At 41.9% G+C, this 5558-nt stretch overlaps 1 non-coding gene across 1 annotated transcript; it reads right to left on the bottom strand.

Annotated features, from left to right (window-relative positions):
- Positions 1–4935: 4935 nt before the first annotated feature.
- Positions 4936–5042, bottom strand: LOC115522503. The gene has a single exon (XR_003971409.1). It is a non-coding gene; the product is annotated as a U6 spliceosomal RNA (small nuclear RNA).
- Between the last annotated feature and the right edge of the window lie 516 nt (positions 5043–5558).

The raw sequence follows: 5558 nt of genomic DNA, 5'->3' as shown, positions 1-5558 counted from the left end.
AGGCTGTCTTTTTTCCATTGGATGTTCTTTCCTGCTTTGTCAAAGATTAGTTGGCCATACGTTTGTGGGTCTAGTTCTGGGGTTTCTATTCTATTCCATTGGACTATGTGTCTGTTTTTGTGCCAATACCATGCTGTCTTGATGTTTACAGCTTTGCAGTAGAGGCTAAACTCTGGGATTGTGATGCCTCCTGCTTTGGTTTTCTTCTTCAAAATTACTTTGGCTATTTGGGGCCTTTTGTGGTTCCATATGAAATTTAGGATTGCTTGTTCTAGTTTTGAGAAGAATGCTGGTGCAATTTTGATTGGGATTGCATTGAATGTGTAGATAGTTTTGGGTAGTATTGACATTTTGACAATATTTATTCTTCCAATCCATGAGCAGGGAATGTCTTTCCATTTCTTTATATCTTCTTCAATTACCTTCATAAGCTTTCTATAGTTTTCAGCATACAGATCTTTTACATCTTTGGTTAGATTTATTCCTAGGTATTTTATGCTTCTTGGTGCAATTGTGAATGGGATCAGTTTCTTTATTTGTCTTTCTGTGGCTTCATTATCAGTGTATAAGAATGCAACTGATTTCTGTACATTGATTTTGTATCCTGCAACTTTGCTGAATTCATGTATCAGTTCTAGCAGACTTTTGGTGGAGTCTATCGGATTTTCCATGTATAATATCATGTCATCTGCAAAAAGCGAAAGCTTGACTTCATCTTTGCCAATTTTGATGCCTTTGATTTCCTTTTGTTGTCTGATTGCTGATGCTAGAACTTCCAGCACTATGTTAAACAACAGCGGTGAGAGTGGGCATCCCTGTCGTGTTCCTGATCTCATGGAAAAAGCTCTCAGTTTTTCCCCGTTGAGGATGATGTTAGCTGTGGGCTTTTCATAAATGGCTTTTATGATCTTTAAGTATGTTCCTTCTATCCCGACTTTCTCAAGGGTTTTTATTAAGAAAGGGTGCTGGATTTTGTCAAAGGCCTTTTCTGCATCGATTGACAGGATCATATGGTTCTTCTCTTTTTTTTTTGTTAATGTGATGTATCACGTTGATTGATTTGCGAATGTTGAACCAGCCTTGCAGCCCAGGAATGAATCCCACTTGATCATGCTGAATAATTCTTTTTATATGCTGTTGAATTCGATTTGTTAGTATCTTGTTGAGAACTTTTGCATCCATATTCATCAGGGATATTGGCCTGTAGTTCTCTTTTTGTACTGGGTCTCTGTCTGGTTTAGGAATCAAAGTAATACTGGCTTCATAGAATGAGTCTGGAAGTTTTCCTTCCCTATTTCTTGGAATAGCTTGAGAAGGATAGGTATTATCTCTGCTTTAAACGTCTGGTAGAACTCCCCTGGGAAGCCATCTGGTCCTGGACTCTTATTTGTTGGGAGATTTTTGATGACTGATTCAATTTATTCGCTGGTTATGGGTCTGTCCAAGCTTTCTATTTCCTCCTGATTGAGTTTTGGAAGAGTGTGGGTGTTTAGGAATTTGTCCATTTCTTCCAGGTTGTCCAATTTGTTGGCATATAATTTTTCATAGTATTCCCTGATAATTGTTTGTATCTCTGAGGGATTGGTTGTAATAATTCCGTTTTCATTCATGATTTTATCTATTTGGGTCATCTCCCTTTTCTTTTTGAGAAGCCTGGCTAGAGGTTTGACAATTTTGTTTATTTTTTCAAAACACCAACTCTTGGTTTCGTTGATCTGCTCTACAGTTTTTTTAGATTCTGTATTGTTTATTTCTGCTCTGATCTTTATTATTTCTCTTCTTCTGCTGGGTTTAGGCTGCCTTTGTTGTTCTGCTTCTATTTCCTTTAGGTGTGCTGTTAGATTTTGTATTTGGGATTTTTCTTGTTTCTTGAGCTAGGCCTGGATTGCAATGTATTTTCCTCTCAGGACTGCCTTCGCTGCGTCCCAAAGCGTTTGGATTGTTGTATTTTCATTTTCGTTTGTTTCCATATATTTTTTGATTTCTTCTCTAATTACCTGGTTGACCCACTCATTCGTTAGTAGGGTGTTCTTTAACCTCCATGCTTTTGGAGGTTTTTCAGACTTTTTTCTGTGGTTGATTTCAAGCTTCATAGCATTGTGATCTGAAAGTATGCATGGTATAATTTCAATTCTTGTAAACTTATGAAGGGCTGTTTTGTGACCCAGTATATGATCTATCTTGGAGAATGTTCCATGTGCACTCGAGAAGAAAGTATATTCTGTTGCTTTGGGATGCAGAGTTCTAAATATATCTGTCAAGTCCATCTGATCCAATGTATCATTCAGGGCCCTTGTTTCTTTATTGACCGTGTGTCTAGATGATCTATCCATTTCTGTAAGTGGGGTGTTAAAGTCCCCTGCAATTACCACAATCTTATCAATAAGGTTGCTTATGTTTATGAGTAATTATTTTATATATTTGGGAGCTCCAGTATTCGGCGCATAGACATTTATAATTTTTAGCTCTTCCTGATGGATAGACCCTGTAATTATGATATAATGCCCTTTTTCATCACTTGTTACAGCCTTTAATTTAAAGTCTAGTTTGTCGGATATAAGTATGGCTACTCCAGCTTTCTTTTCGCTTCCAGTAGCATGATAAATAGTTCTCCATCCCCTCACTCTCAATCTAAAGGTGTCCTCAGGTCTAAAATGAGTCTCTTGTAGACAGCAAATAGATGGGCCTTGTTTTTTTTAATCCATTCTGATACCCTATGTCTTTTGGTTGGCGCATTTAATCCATTTACATTCACTGTTATTATAGAAAGATATGGGTTTAGAGTCATTGTGATGTCTGTATGTTTTATGCTTGTAGTGATGTCTCTTGTACTTTGTCTTACAGGATCCCCCTTAGGATCTCTTGTAGGGCTGGTTTAGTGGTGACAAATTCCTTCAGTTTTTGTTTGTTTGGGAAGACCTTTATCTCTCCTTCTATTCTGAATGACAGACTTGCTGGATAAAGGATTCTCGACTGCATGTTTTTCCTGTTTAGCACACTGAAAATATCGTGCCAATCCTTTCTGGCCTTCCAAGTTTCAAAAGAGAGATCAGTCACGAGTCTTATAGGTCTCCCTTTATATTTGAGGGCACGTTTATCCCTCGCTGCTTTCAGAATTTTCTCTTTATCCTTGTATTTTGCCAGTTTCACTATGATATGTCATGCAGAAGATCGATTCAAGTTACGTCTGAAGGGAGTTCTCTGTGCCTCTTGGATTTCAATGCCTTTTTCCTTCCCCAGTTCAGGGAAATTCTCACCTATAATTTCTTCAAGTACCCCTTCAGCACCTTTCCCTCTCTCTTCCTCCCCTGGGATACCAATTATGTGTATAGTATTTCTTTTTAATGTATCACTTAATTCTCTAATTTTCCCCTCATACTCCTGGATTTTTTTTATCTCTCTTTCTCTCAGCTTCCTCTTTTTCCATAACTTTATCTTCTAGTTCACCTATTCTCTCCTCTGCCTCTTCAATCCGAGCTGTCGTCGTTTCCATTTTGTTTTGCATTTCGTTTAAAGCACTTTTCAGCTCCTCGTGACTGTTCCTTAGTCCCTTGATCTCTGTAGCAAGAGATTCTCTGCTGTCCTCTATACTGTTTTCCAGCCCAGCGATTAATTTTATGACTATTCTTCTAAATTCACTTTCTGTTATATTATTTAAATCCTTTTTGATCAGTTCATTAGCTGTTGTTATTTCCTGGAGATTCTTCTGAGGGGAATTCTTCCGTTTGGTCATTTTGGATAGTCCCTGGAGTGGTGCGGACCTGCAGGGCACTTCCCCTGTGCTGTGGTGTATAACTGGAGTTGGTGGGCGGGGCCGCAGTCAGTCCTGATGTCTGCCCCCAGCCCACCGCTAGGGCCACAGTCAGACTGGTGTGTGCTTTGTCTTCCCCTCTCCTAGGGGCGGGATTCACTGTGGGGTGGCATGGCCCATCTGGGCTACTTGCACACTGCCAGGCTTGTGGTGCTGGGTATCTGGCGTATTAGCTGGGGTGGGTAGGCAAAGTGCCCGGGGGCAGGAGGGGCAGGCTTAGCTTGCTTCTCTTTAGGTGATCCACTTCAGGAGGGGCCCTGTGGCAGCGGGAGGGAGTCAGATCTGCTGCCGGAGGTTTGGCTCCGCAGAAGCACAGAGTTCGGTGTTCGTGTGGAGCGAGCAAGTTCCCTGGTAGGATCTGGTTCCCTTTGGGATTTTGGCTGGGGGATGGGCGGGGGAGATGGCGCTGGTGAGTGCCTTTGTTCTCCACCAAACTGAGCTCTGTCCTCCGGGGGCTCAGCAGCTCTCCCTCCCTTTGTCCTCCAGCCTTCCAGCTTTCTGAGCAGAGCTGTTAACTTATGACCTCCCAGACGCTAAGTCGCGCTTGCTGTGGGAACACACTCCGTCTGCCCGGCCCCTCCACTTTTGCCAGCAAGACTCGGGGGCTCTGCTTGGCTGGCGAGCCGCCCCTCCACCCCGGCTCCCTCCTGCCAGTCCGAGGAGCGTGCACCGCCTCGCCGCCCTTCCTACCCTTTTCCGTGGGCCTCTCGTCTGCGCTTGGCTCCGGAGACTCCGTTCTGCTAATCCTCTGGCGGTTTTCTGGGTTATTTAGGCAGGTGTAGGTGGAATCTAAGTGATCAGCAGGACGCGCGGTGAATCCAACGTCCTCCTACGCCGCCATCTTCTTCCCAACTCCCAGTTGTTTTTTTTAATGTTTATTATTTTTTGTGTTAACATAATACACCGACTCCCTCAGCTTAGCTTATTTTTTTCTTTTTAATATGAAATTTATTGTCAAATTGGTTCCATACAACACCCAGTGCTCATCCCAAAAGGTGCCCTCCTCTATACCCATCACCCACCCCCCCTCTCTCCCACCCCCCATCAACCTTCAGTTTGTTCTCAGGTTTAAGAGTCTCTTATGCTTTGGCTACATCCCTCTCTAACCTCTTTTTTTTTTCTTCAAAAATATGGAAGTCTTCCCGAATTTGTATGTCATCCTTGTGCAGGGGCCATGCTAATCTTCTCTGTATCATTCCAATTTTAGTATATGTGCTGCCGAAGTGAGCACCTTTTTTTTAGTTTTTTGAGGAATCTCCATACTGTTTTCCAGAGTGGCTGCACCAGCTTGCACTGCCACCAACAACGCAAAAGAGACCCTCTTTCTCCACATCTTCACCAACATCTGTTGTTGCCTGAGTTGTTAATGTTAGCCATTCTGACAAGTTTAAGGTGATATCTCATTGTGGTTTTGATTTGTATTTCCCTGATGATGAGTGAAGTTGAGCATTTTTTCATGTGTTGGTTGGCCATATGAATGTCTTCCTTGGAGAAGTGTCTATTCATGTCTTTTGCCCATTTCTTCACTAGATTATTTGTTTTTTGGGTGTTGAGTTTGATAAGTTCTTTAGAGATTTTGGATGCTAACCCTTTATCTGATATTACATTTGAAAATATCTTCTCCCATTCTGTTGGTTGCCTTTCGGTTTTGCTAATTGTTTCCTTCGCTGTGCAGAAGCTTTTTATTTTGATGAGGTCCCAGTCGTTCATTTTTGCTTTTCTTTCCCTTGCCTCCAGAGACGTGTTG

This window comes from Lynx canadensis, chromosome C1, assembly GCF_007474595.2.
Source record: "Lynx canadensis isolate LIC74 chromosome C1, mLynCan4.pri.v2, whole genome shotgun sequence".
In the NCBI taxonomy this organism is placed as follows: domain Eukaryota; kingdom Metazoa; phylum Chordata; class Mammalia; order Carnivora; family Felidae; genus Lynx; species Lynx canadensis.
Note: the sequence above shows the minus strand (reverse complement) of the source record. Positions and strands in the feature narration are given on the sequence as shown.